Raw genomic sequence first — 14,362 nt, 5'->3', positions numbered from 1 at the left:
AGTAGATGTGCAGGTAAAGGAGTCCCTGATGTTATGGTTGATGTTAGGTCCTGTGATGATGTCACTGGTGTAGATATGTGAGCAGAGTTGGCAGCGAGGACTGTTACAGGGGCTAGTTCCAGGCCTAGAGTCACTGGTTTGATTAATTAATGATTATGATATGATTAATTCCGTTGTCAGGTATGAATGGAAAATTATTTGGCTCTATCTCAGCCTCATCCACACAGCACACATGTACACAGAAGCCAGTAAGGTTGTAGAACTACAGAGAGGAGGCATCTATTATGAATGATTCAAATAATTTGTTTAGGAGCCACAAAGTGACAGTTAGGAGTTCTAGCAGATGACATGCAGTAAAGAGAAGGAATGAATTTCCTCCCCTGCAGCCAGATCTGTAAGTCTGTAATGCTGCCTCCACTCAGTGAAAATGATTTCTGACTCCATCAATATTGTACACTTCCATAGCATCTGCTATGGTTTTACAAAGGGTTTTACACATGGTAATGCAGTAGCCCCTAAAATATCCTGGTGAATTTGGGAGGTATGTCCATTTATCGGATGAGGCAATAGGCACAAAGAGGATAGAAGGCTTGTTCAAGTTCACAACTAGGAACAGAACCCAGATTTCACACTGCCTAATCTTGTACAATACTCAGAATCATCCTTCCTCCCCAGCTGACTAACAAGGATCACTCTTATTCTAATGGAAGCTCTGCACAGTTCTTATGTGTATCCTGGTTAATGAGAATGCTTGAAAAATGTTGATAACTGTTTGCCTGTTTAGTCGAAACAGTCTGCTCTAAACATTGATTTAGTTTTCCAGTAAACTCCAATGTAGCAGCCACTTGATGTCCTCACAGTGCTCCAGTTTCATGTATTCATTCTAGATATGTGCAATCAATGGCAGTCCTATATCCAGGTTTAAAAATTGTCTTGTCATTTTTTACTGCTTGGCACCTGTTCAGTTCTTCAATTAGAACTTTAATGTCAATACTTTTTCTTGGCTGATCTATCTATAGAAACACACTTTTCTTAACTGTTATCCCAAAGCCTGCCCAAGTTCTCCTATATTGCCATATTTAACACAATTATTCTTCTTTCCTGTTTAGTCTAATAATGAAACGTAATGGCTACATCTACACTCGGGATCTCAAAACTCTTGCTTTGTTGACAAAACTCATGGAACATCCACATTAAAAATGAGTTCTGTTGACAAGAACTTGATGGAATGTGGCACTTTTGTCATCAGACTTCTGCCTCTCCCCTACGAGGCAAAACGCCTTTCGCAACAGAATCTGTTGACAAAAAAGCAATGTGGACACTCCAGGTGGCCCTCTGTCAAGAAACAGGGCTTCTGGGTCACCAGGCAGCCCTGTCTGCTGTGCTTCCAGTTGGCCATTCTGTTGAGAGAGCAGACAGGCAGTCAGATTGCTCTCTGTCAACAGAGCAGATCAGCAGAGTGATCCGTTTTTGCATGTGGCCGCAATCTGTCAACAGAAGTTTTGTTGGAAGATATCTTCCAACAGAAACACCTGTCAACAGATTGTTGTAGTGTAGACATAGCCAATGGCCTGAGCCCAGGTGTTCTGCAGTTCTGCAGCCACCAAATGAACAGCAGTGGTGTCTGGTAAAGTCTGCAGATGGTCTGAAATAGCTTAAGAAGTGGCAGTGGCTGCCTTTCATCTCAGTAATAGAACATTAATATTGAAGCTTAATGATGACAGCTCAGATGTCAAAATTACTACTTATTTCACTGCTGAGCCTTTCAGGAAAAATATCCAGCTTATGTGCTTATCACACAATCCCTAATTGCTTCTCACATCTTACCAACACCTCAACTGGCCCCAACCCAGCTGGCAAAACTTCTACCTTCTCCCGTCATAATTTCTGCAGTTCATCAGGAACTTTCAAGATGAAATTCTTCACCATCCTGCAAACTGGCACTACAGTGCTGATGTAAAATAAATTGAATTTCCTGTCAAATTAATTCAGACAATGAATCATCCCATTGACACTGTAAGTATTTTCACACTTAATGGAAGAGCAAGCTGCATTTTTAATTTACTTGTAGAATTTCTGTTTGGCGGTACTGGAGGCCTAGATCCTTAAAGACATTTGGGCACATATCTGCCATTTAAATCCTAACTCCTTTTGAGGTTCTGAGCTACATGTCATAGAAACTTTGCCACAGAATGTAGGTCAAATCTGCTATGGAGTATGCACGTCCTCAATGCCCGTATATCTTATTCCAACCTAAGATGGCTAAATTCAATACAAAATATGGATGATTTCCACAAGGATGGCCAGCAGACTTTTCCAGGCCCCAAGCAAGGTTGCAGGGGGCTGGCTCTGGGCTCTGAGAAGGGGAGGGGTCTCAGGCAAAACAGGTGGGGCTATGGGTTAGCCTACCCCATGCAGCCCTTTCTTGCCACCTGGGGTATTGCCCATGGCTCTGGGGGTGACTTAAAGGACCCAGAGCTCCAGCCACTGCCCTTGCCACTGTATCAGTTATGGTGGCAGCAGCTGTGAACCCCAGGCCCTTTCAAATCTCTGTGACTTGGGACATCTGCTTCCTTTGCCCTCCACAACTCCCAGTTGATGGGCCTGATTTCCACACCATAAAAGCACAGGCAAAGCCTAAGCCCATTCCTCCCTATTGCTCCATGTTGTCAGAACCACCCCTCCTATAAAATCTAACACTTAACCCTCAAAATTTTTAGTCCTGCATGCTTTGTGGGGTGAATCTGAAATGATAAGTTAATTCATTCACACTTATCAGGATCCCCTTTATTATTCTTAATGCTCACTCTCCCAGACCATAGCACTCATTCAGTTCTACTTCACCATCCAATATTGTGGCCTTAAACCTCATCCTGGATAAAACCATTGGGAAATACTCAACCTTGGTGTAACTCAGAGTAATTGCATTGAATTTAATGGAGCTACAGCTATTTATCTTCGCACTGAGTCTAGTAATTTTTCAATAGGACTACTTGTGTAGCAGGAGTCTGCTCAATATGCGATGGTGACAGAACTGAGCTTTTATGAAAGAGACAATGTAGATTGATACCTAGTATATATCCATGAATGTAGAACATGGGTGATTTGGGCTCAGCCAGCTTGCTGTTTACCAGGTCTCTAAAATACAGATTTCAAATTCAACAAGAAGTCCTGTGGCACCTTATAGACTAACAGATATTTTGGAGCATAAGCTTTTGTGGGCAAAGACCCGCTTCATCAGATGAATCTGATGCATCTGATGAAGTGGGTCTTTGCCCATGAAAGCTTATGCTCCAAAATATCTGTTAGTCTATAAGGTGCCACAGGACTTCTTGTTGTTCTTGAAAATACAGACTAACATGGCTACCTCTCTGAGACTTCAAATTATTTATTACTAGTACAAGTAGAGGCAACAGTGAATGCATCTCTCTGGCTTTTTCCAAGGTATAGCTAAGACCAGTTGCATTAAACATTGACATAAAATTGAATAGACATGCAGAGTAAGATCTCAAATCCCATTTCACAACAGAAACAGTGTCCAAAGCTATTAATTGAATTAAAAAAAAATCCCACCACAACTGTCCTGAAAATAAGAGATATAGAAGGAATAGTGATAAAAGAGAATTAATTAAGTTAAATGAATAAAACCACTCATGGAGTAATGTGCTCCTCAGCATGAGTAAGGGTACCAGAATAAAGCCCAAGGTATTATACTGTTAATGCTGAATGAGGCCCCTAATCTATTTCTAATATTCTCCCACCAGTGAACTAACTGGGCACAAACAACAGGCAAGAAATGAAAAACACATTACTTAACTTTGTTTCAATATTTTTCATATTCCATTTAATCTGAACTCTTTTCTATTAAAATTCATGTGAGTATTCTGAAATGAAAAAATACACAGTCTATGGTTACCCTACAGCAATGTGTCTACAGAAGTTGCTGTAAGAAGAGCTGTTCCGATAAAACTTCTGTTGACAGATTGTTTCTACACATTAAAGCAGATTGATCTTTTGATCTGCTCTGTTGACAAAAGAGCCCCCCCAGCATCTACACAGTTTTGTTGACAAAACTCTCTAGTGTAACCATAGCCATTGTGTTTAAGTTAGTTCTTTTTTAAAAAAAAAAAGTACAGTGTGCCAAATCACGGGTTTGCATTCAGTATCATTGAAATGGATTTAAAAAACAAAACAAAGGTTACCTCATCCAAAAAAACAAGCATTTAGCAGAACTCACTCTCTCTCTTTAACTCCTCATGAACCAATAATAATCAACCAATGCAAAGACTAAAGCTGAGGATCAGGTGTAATGATTCCCCACCATAACAATGCACAAACTGGGCACCGCAATTTCAGTTTTAGCTTCAGTCAATCAGTTTTGGAAAAAAGAAAGTTAAATAATGTACATACAGATTTATATGCATATGATGGATAACAAATGATAAGCAACTGTGGCTGAGGTATGAATATATATATCATAGGGTCCTCTGGAGACTTTATAAACCTCAAGAGGATAGGGATGTCACTGTGATAATGCTACTTTGCACTTTTCATCTTCAAAGAGCTTTAATTAATTAATCATCACAAAGCTGTGAGACAGTAAGTAGTATTATCCCTCTTGTAAATGGGAAAGCTGAAGCAGAGATATAAATCAGTGACTTGGCAAAGTTAAGGTCAAAACCATGGGTGTCCAACCTTTTGGCTTGCCTGGGCCGCATTGAGTGAAGAGGAATTGTCTTGGGCCACATATAATATAGTTAATGTATATAAATCACATAATAATGTTAAAAGTTTACGATCTTGTGGGGCTGCATTACTAGCTGTCCAGGGCCGCATGTGGCCCACGGGCTGCGGGTTGGACATGCCTGGTCAAAACAAAGATTGAAGCTCTAAGAGTTTCTGGGCCTGGAAACAGAATTTTTCTAGAATTGCAAGGTGTCTTTTGTCATATTCTGTAACATTCTTCAGACTGATTCCTTTCCCTGACACAACTGTTTCTTTTACCTGAGCACTTATTTACATTCTTTCCTATTTTTCCATTGCACCCACTCAAAGACTTAAATCAAAAATTTTAAACTGGAAAATTAAATCCCTAAAGCTCCCAAACAACTATAGATTTCCAGCATTTCACCAAGAAAGGACTCAGATTTCCCTTGACCTCTCACTCAAAACCTATGCCAGACTCCTCATTATCAGTTCACTTTGTCCCTCTGGGAAATGATACGCGCCCTACCATGTTGCTTTTAATTCCAGCTAGCATATGTTTGTGCCAGTGTGGGAGCTGGTTTTCAAAGATATGGAACAATGTAATGTCTGCTTTTGGATTTCTACCCTTGGAACACATGGCAGCAGCAGCTGCCGCCTATCCCAGCAAATGTGGCTTTTGTTTCACGGTCAACTGGTCAATCAAATTTTGAACTGTGATTTACATAAGTGGTCTTCACAAGGTGAAAAATGACCTCATCTCTCTCTGACTTTAGAAGTCAAAGACTGAGAGTGCCTAAAACCTTTCAGTAGGTACTCAAATCATGATAGAATTGGACCCACACTAGATGACCTTTACAGAAATTAAAATGGATTCTGAGCTGTAGGCCAGGCTGAACCTGCCTCTTAATGGCTAATAGTCCACTGCTCAGAGAATATTCTGGCTTTACCATATCAGCATCTCTCTTTTGACAGGCTTCACCCACCTTTTCCTTCTCCAAGATGCTGCAAAGGTAGCTTAGGTTAGCTTAGTTAACTAGGTACATTAGGAAGAAAGTCAATGGGAGAGTTATTTGGTGCTGCAACTCCTAAGAAAGGAAGCAGTATATGAAAAGGATAGTTCTCTATTAGGTAATTGTGTGTCATAAAGAATACAGTGATATGTCACAAGTTCAAGCTCCCACTGAGCACCATGTGATCTATGCCCAGTTCTCCCATACATACTCACTAATGCGTTTAATTGTCTCCTATGCACCTGCGTTCATGTGCATCCAGTCCTCCATGTATACTCATTGATGCACATATGTACATGCTGAGGTGTATATTCACTTCTCACCCATGCATGCTACTACTTAAAGCATCCACTCTCTTCTACATTGATGTACACACCCTCCATTTCTCTCTCACAGGTAGTGTGACACAGTGGTGATGGGAACAATGAAAAATGACATTAAATAGAAAGCTTATTAATTTCTCCCTCCCGTGTATTTCTTCATGTTTTTCCAGTTCCCTGCCAAAGATTTGCTCCTGCACTGATTCAGTGATGCATGCCCAGTTCTCCCACACACTTGTGTATACATATCCTGTTCATCTGTATACACTTTTGCTTACTTATCCATGGCTCCTCCATGTACTTGCTGTTAAATATGCAGTTCTTAATAGCCTTGTGGAGGCATATCCCCCTTTTTTTTCAGTCCCTGGTGTGTTTACAGTGCTGCTAGTTTTAAAATAGCAAGTCTGCAAACTGGATGTGAAAACTAATGCATGATCAGATCCCTGAAGAGCACAGGTATCCAACCTGTGGGCAGGGGGCCACTTGTGGCTCTCAATTGTGGCACCTGTGTTAAGAAGAATTATGAATTATGGTTATGAATTCAAAATGTGCTCGTTGAGCTATGCCTTGTGGTTTTTGCATCAAAGTGCTGGAATGAGTGCCTAGTTTTCTATTTATTTGTTTGTTTTTACTCACTGTTGTGAGTCCTTGGAAATAAGAAACTGAATTTTCTTTAGTTTATTATTTTCATCAACCTCCAGTGTGTGCATCCTCTGATGATATAGGATTACTCATGGATGCTAATATTAGCAATGAATCATTTGTTTCAGAAAAAAGACTCATGTAAGATGAGGGCCTGGCCGTTCCCCTGACCCTCCAATTGTGGATATTTCTATCCACAAGGGGAAAAGGGAGGATCAGCCACCTCATATCACTGTTTTCTCTGTCCTCTTGGTGAGGAAGGGAAGCTTTCTCCAGCCTCCTGGAACTATTCAGAATTGAGTGGCATTGATGTGCTAAAACACGTATTTACCTTCCTTCCAGCAATCCTGCAGGGAATCTGCAGAAGAGTTGATATGGCTGGAAGCCATACTGCTCTTTCTAGGGAACTGCCCCTTTGCTATAGGCACCTCTATCAGTAGGATTCTGGGACAGCAGGTTAGGGTAGATGAACTCATAGTACAGCTTCAATAGAACGAGTGAGAATGAAGTTCTCACCAAGATTCATCCAGATCTCTATGGATCCATGAATTCTGTCCCCCTCACCCGTTCTCATTCTGGGGAGGAAGCAGGAATAATCATCCTCAAACCCCACTGAACTATCTGGGTGAAACTAAACAAGAGGTATCTGAGTTTTTCTGGCCCTTTCCTAAGAGCTTTTGGTTTTTTCCATGAGATGGGGTGTTAAGGTCCAGAATCATATATATGTATCTATAGCTATATATCTATATTACCTCTCTTGGTCTCTGAAATGTTTGGTCTGTTGTCCGCTAAAACTTAGTTTGTTTCCTTCACTCACCTTTCTTTTTACAATTTTCTATGTGACCTCACTGGTATTTCCTATCTTACCTTTGTGTCAGATTTTGCCCTCTTTGAAACCAATGGAAGTTTTGCCTTTGACTTCAGTGGGAACTGGATAAAATAAGCCCCTTGAACCCCAAACCTGTGTGTATGAAGCATGTGCTTCACTTTATGCAGGTGAGATGTCCTATTGGCACTAGTAGAATGACTCATCTTGTAAAATTAACCATGAGCTTAAGTATTTTCAGGATCAAATTCATAAACATAATCAAATAAATATAAACTTTCTTTTTTTTAAAAAAAAGTACACAGCTAATTTGAAATCTGTACTGAACATCACTTTATCAGCTGATGGATGCTATTTCCTCTCACTGAACTGAAGAGTAAGATATAACAGACAGTGGAGCTCTGCTGATTAATTCATGCCCTGGGTACGTAGCAAATCCTATAATCTCAGAGTCAGAGCCACTGTGAAGTTCATTATCGTGCACTATGGAACAGCACCATCTGGAGTGACTCATTTTGATTAGAAAATGGACATTAAATCAGATAATGCTATATAGATAGTAATGTTCAAAATTCTTTTTCTGTTAAGAATATTGCACCAAATAGTCCTTAAAGACTGCATTCATAAAATGACACTTACGATATTTAAAGCTGAGTTACTGAAGTTTCTTTCAGGTTTTGTGAGGCTAAGCCTTTCTTCTTTCCATACCCAGTGGGGAAAAAAAACAGAGAAGCAGTTAAAATGTATTTTTTCTCTCTGACTTAAATTATTTTGCCACACTTGTGTATATATATATTATGATACACATGAGGTTAAAAGCTATGGCAACATGGCATGCTAGCTATCACATAGGTGTTAAACACTCTAAACCAGTGGCCTGATGCAGCATTCTGTGGACACTGCAAGGTCTTGTAAGCATAAGAATGGCCATACTGGGTCAGACTGTTACCCGCACAAATTTCTCATCCCTTCCACACTCAGGGACATACGCACCTTTACCCAATCCGTAGGGCTCACAGCGTGACCCTGTTAATTTAAACTCCCACCCTTACTCAAATCCTAGGGCTCAGTGAGTATTTCCCTGAGGGTACGCAGGGTCTGAGCCACTGAAAAAGCCTTACACAGTAATATTCTTATTCTCTATTTATTTACAATTACCAAGAAAGCAGAATACATGCAAAGCATACGGTATCATGCTCACCAATCCTGATAAGGCAGGCAGGCAGAATTCCACTGTTGGGACAGGCAAAGTCACTCTCTGGATGCCAGTTGCTGCACCTCACGGTCTTGGGGATGAGTCCTTTAGGTGTTCCTTCTTCCCTACTGTTGGATGTTCTGTTCTTCTTTTCCCTTCTTGGACACCAGTTTTTAAGTAGTGAAACAGAGTCCTGCTTAGCTATACCTTGACCAAGTATTTTAGTACAATTTTATTAACCAATAATAGCCTACGGTAACAGAATTACCTCACCAATCATAACCCACTCACCTTAATTGAGTTACACCTAACAAAATTAAAACAAAAAAGCAGTAAAGTAGCACTTTAAAGACCAACAAAATAATGTATTAGGTGAGCTTTCGTGGGACAGACCCACTTCTTCAGACCATAGCCAGACCAGAACGGACAGCAGTCAGCAGCAATTACAAAGCAGACAGAGAATATACAGAAAGCAGTATACAGAAAACAGTAGAAAAGTGAAGACAATCATCAGAGAATGGTGGTTCCTCCTCAGCCATTGATAAGTCGGTTGCCGGCCAGACGAAATGCTGTTAATTAAGTTTTCTTTACCCATCTTGTAATCTGTTTAACAGTAGGTGGCATTAGGATGTGGTCTTCTTAACAGCCTGATGTGCTACTATTGTGCTGGCATGTAGATGGAATGTGAGTATGTGACTTGTAGCTTCACAGTTTTTGGCTGCTGCTCTTTAGTCTGGCTGCAGACAAGCTATAGGCCCCTCAAAATGGCTAGAGAAACCATATTGGTTATACTGTTACAAGACCAATGGTCCATCAAGCCCAATAACTTATCTTCCAACAGTGGCCAATGCCAGGTGCTTCAGACGGACTAAACAGAACAGGCTATCATAGAGTGATCCATCCTCTGTTATTCATTCCCAGCTTCCCAGATAATGAGAGGCTAGGGACATCCACAGCGTGGGGTCATACGCCTGACCATCTTAGCTAATGGTCATTGATGGGCCTAGCCTTCATGGATGTATCTAATTCTTTTTTGAGCCCAATTACAGTTTTGGCTTCACAACATCTCCTGGCACTGAGCTCCACAGATCACGTGTGCTGGCAATGGCATACATGTTAAAGGTCTGATTCTAGTCGAGAATCCAGTGTAAATGAAGAGAAAGTCCAGTGAAGTAAATAGAGCTCTAAGAGGAGACACAATTCTCACATACCTAGAGAGGGAGATAATCTAGTGGTTGAGGCAAGGAATGGGGTATTAGAAGAACTGTGATATATTCTTCAGTCTGCTAGTGACTGCATGATATTCAGCAAATTGCTCTGTTCCTTAGTCCTCCCCACTCCCTCCCCAGTAAAATTTAAGTGCTGCTTTTTTTAAGGAGTGCTGAGATCATTGGAAGAAAGAAACTATGTTAAGTGCAAGCTATTATAATAATTATGGGCCAAATCAAGACACGTAGATAAATCTGCACAGTGTGCAACATCGAGGGAAGGTGAACAAATGTTGCCCAATTCTGGTACAGCTCTGCACAAGCCCGATCCATTGGCACAGAGTTAAGGCAGAGGACTGCTGTAATTTATTCAACTGCAACAGCCACCAGTGGCCACAAATGTAGCATTGAATGATGTGCAAATAGAGGCATCCCAGCGATGTCTCCTTTCCTCTGGTGATGGCCTATTTGTCTCTATTATGTTAGCAAGAGAGTGGGCCAGTGTTGCCAAGTAGTCTCTGCAATGGCTTTATGTCACTGGAGCACCACCTTTGTACTGAGGGCATCATTTCTAAGTATTGTACTCATGCATACTACAAAGATAGTCCATGCCTCAAAGAGCTTGGAGTCTAAATACCAAATAAGAGGCAAACGGATACAGCAAACAAACGGGGGAATACAAGGTAACAGTGAACTAATTATGATTGGTATACTAAACAGCATTCATAGGGTATAGCGTATGCACGTCCCTCTGCAATTTTTAGTCATGTGAGTAGTCCTAGTGCAGCCAGTGGAGCTGCTCACCTCAGTAAGGGCAGCAGGAATGAATCACCAATGAGCGCATAAGAAAAATCCACAGATGTTTTAATTTTTACTTAAAACCTTTAAACAGAACCAACCTCATAATCCTGGTTATATGCAGCACTATCATTTTTTAAAAAAACTGTTTGAACATTCAACAAGTAGAGCAGTGTGAGAATGTCCACAAATGCTTTTTAATATAATAACAAGAACTTTTGTTTCATAAAACAAAATGCTGGCAGTCTTGTCAGCAGGTTTGTTCTTTCATGTCCTAAGGTATTACATTCACCAGAGCAATGTGTGGTATTAACAAGAACACAGGTGACAAAGATCTTCTGGCAATCCTACGTTGTCCTTTTAAGAATTACATATTTTAGAAACAAAGTTGTTTTCCTCTTTTATTAGTTTTAATTTTAGGATGGAAACAATATTTTAACTGTTTATTTGGTTGGTTTCTCCTTTCTTTTTTCATGTTCCTCTCACTCCGCTTTTCATCTTTTAATTTTCCTTCATAATATCATTGCACGGAACCGCTTCTGTAGAAATCAGAAATAATGTACCTAGTCTAAACATAACGATTTATATGTGGAGTAATACGGCTTTCATATAAAACTGGTAAGAGCATTAGGGCTATATTTCATAGAATCATAGAACACTAGAACTGGAAGGGACCTCAAGAGGTCAACAAGTCCAATTCCCGGCCCTCTTGGCAGGACCAAGCACTGTCTGGGCCATCCCTGATAGGTATCTATCTAACCTGCTCTTAAAAATCTCCAATGGTGGAGATTCCACAACCTCTCTACCTTTGCACTACCATTTCAAGATCTGGAACTCTACAGAAAAGTAAACCAGCACTGGTGAGAGTGAACTGATCAAAACAGTTTGATCTTTTTGCAAACACCTCAGCAGTCAACTGTATAACTGGAGCCTTACAAAACTTTCAGTACTTTATTCCTTACTTAAGGGGTGTGGAAATCTAAAACACTGGAAAATGCTAAAATGATTATGTAGATACATCCTGTGAGTTCTAGGAGCAAAACCTGGCTTGACAGAAGTTAAAGGGGAGGTTTGCCATTAACTATGGGCTTGTCTGTACTTAATGGAAGATGAGTCGCTGGCAGATGATCTGACAGAGTTCAATTTTGCGTGTGTGGTAAAGAAATGGCAAAATCGACCTCTCTGGGCTTGGCCGCGGACCCCTGTACTCCACGCTACCACATGGGGTAAGGGATGTTGACCTGAGACTATATAAGCTTGGATTTCACTAGGGAACTAAGGGTGCTTCCATGCTAGGAACTAACTTTGTAGTTAACTTTGAAGTTAGGTGCTACATCAAAGTAGCCAGCAGAGAGTCTACACACATTTTCCCCAACTTTGAAGTCCTTACTCCATTCCGGGGAATGGAGTAGTGCCCTACTTCGAAGTTTAACTTTAAAATAGGGTGCTTGCAGACATTCTACTTCAAAGTTGTGTACTTCGAAGTTGTGCTTCAAAGTAAGCAACTTCAAAGTTATTTTTGTAGTGTAGACACAGCCTAAGTTAATTCTGATATATTGATTCTAGCTACGCAAATGCCATAGGTAGAAATGCGTATCTGAAGTCAACTTATTTCCTTAATATAGACTTTAATGCAGCAAAGTGGTATTTCTAGTGGTAATTGTCAGGAACAATTTTGCATCAATTTCCTCTTCAGTTAAACACAGATCAGGTGTACCTGATCCATGGCATTAGCTGATTAAAGACAGATACCATTGCCTAAATTCTGAGCTTTCTTGACAGTTCAGATTCTCTACAACTACCTCACATACCATCTACCGATCCAGCAAGGAACTACAGCTTGTAGTGTTTGTGATTCATGAAAATAAAATTAAGATAATTTTGGTAATTTAGTGTCAATTCTTACTAAAAGGTGATCTCAGTTTTAATTTTAGTATCTAACTGTCCTCTGTCTAGGGACTAGAGTTGCCAAGTTGCGAACTCTTGTGATTTTATCATGAACTTTGTGATATTAGGTCAGTTTTTGTCCTGGAGCCTTCACTCCTGGAGATGTGGTTAACTGAGAATCTCAGCTACCATTCAAATAAAAAAATAGGTTACATCACATTATTCTTAACAACAGAAGTTGGTATCTCAGCAGAAGTTTATTCAGATCTTTTCCATTGACAGGTGGTTTATTGTGTTATCAAAGTAAATTAATCTAATTGACACATATTTGTAACAGTTCTCACATGCTTGTACATTTGCCAAGGATTTTTTTTCAACCTGTGCATTTTATTTTTCTACTCCGTTGTGGGTGCGAGAGCAAAATGCAGCTGGCTTCCACTTAGATCCATGTTGTTACAACAATACGCTGTCTAGGCAACAGCTCCTTCCATCCACACTAACCACTGTGGGCTTGTTCATATCATAGTACTTAAGAACTGGAACTGTTGAGATCATTTTCTTTTACCTTTTTGAAGGCAATGTCTTGATTTGGCCCCCATAACCATGCTGGGTTGAACTTCACTAGTTCATTCATTGATTTTGTCTCTGTAAAAAGGTCTTGTGTAGGTATCAACCACAGTAATTTACTATCTTCAGTATTCATCTCAGTTCTGATGCATTTATTGGTGCATTCATCAAGCGGGTAGCTGAATCTTTCTTTGGTGTTATCACTTTGTCTAGCATATGTCTTCCTGAGATAGGAGAATACCGGGTCCCCAGAATCACTGTTGGTATTTCAGTGTCATCAACAGCAATCTGCTGGTTGGGAAAGAAAGTCCATACTTGCAGCTTTCTGAACAGTCTTGTATTCTGAAAGAAGAGAGCATCTTGAACATTCCCTGAGCAGCTCCTGCTGATGTCAATGAAGCATCCCCAGTGATCCATTAACGCTTGTATAAACACAGAAAAGTAGTCCTTTCTGTTGATGTACTCTGTGGCAAGGTGGACCAGTGCCAAAATAGGAATGTGCATTGGTAACTGCTTTTTTCTCACCGCTTTGCAGCATGCTGCTGAGAGTCACAGCTCTACATATTTGCATGCAATAGTTTCCACTGTGTGCTTTCCAACTCCAAAATTATTTCCCACTGACCTGTAGCAATCCAGCATTGCAAGTTTCCAGAACGAGATTGCCTTACCAAATTAGACCTCAGTACCATGCACAAATACAATAAATGAAAACATTAGAATATTGTGGGAATTGTACATACTGCAAGCACGCACACACACACACACACACACAAAAATTTGGTAAGTGATAAGCAACAGAGGTTCAGAAAATAAATATGTTAGCTATATTAATAGTTTTGGGACTAGCAAAAAGCAACCAAGAATTCCCTCAATGCAGGAGAAATCACGTGTGGCACATAGCCAGCTACACATCTCTTGCTCCCCCAGTGGGGTATGGCGAAGAAAGAATGGGGCAGAGTACACAATACCCAAGCAATGTGTGGTAGACACAATGTCCAGCAGTAGCCAGCATAATTTAAAGTAATCTTTAGAGCAGCCTAAGTTACTCTAGAGCCGTGCTGTCCCACACACTAGCCACTAGCCACATGTGGCTATTTGGCCTCTTGCATGTGGCTGGTTGTTTTGAACAATAAATAGCATTTCAGAATAATGCGGCTAGTTTGCTATAGAAGTAGTTGCTATAGTGACTACTGTTTCAGAAC

This window comes from Carettochelys insculpta, chromosome 3, assembly GCF_033958435.1.
Source record: "Carettochelys insculpta isolate YL-2023 chromosome 3, ASM3395843v1, whole genome shotgun sequence".
NCBI lineage: Eukaryota > Metazoa > Chordata > Testudines > Carettochelyidae > Carettochelys > Carettochelys insculpta.
The sequence above is the reverse complement of the archived record's forward strand: the minus strand, read 5'-3'. Positions refer to the sequence as shown.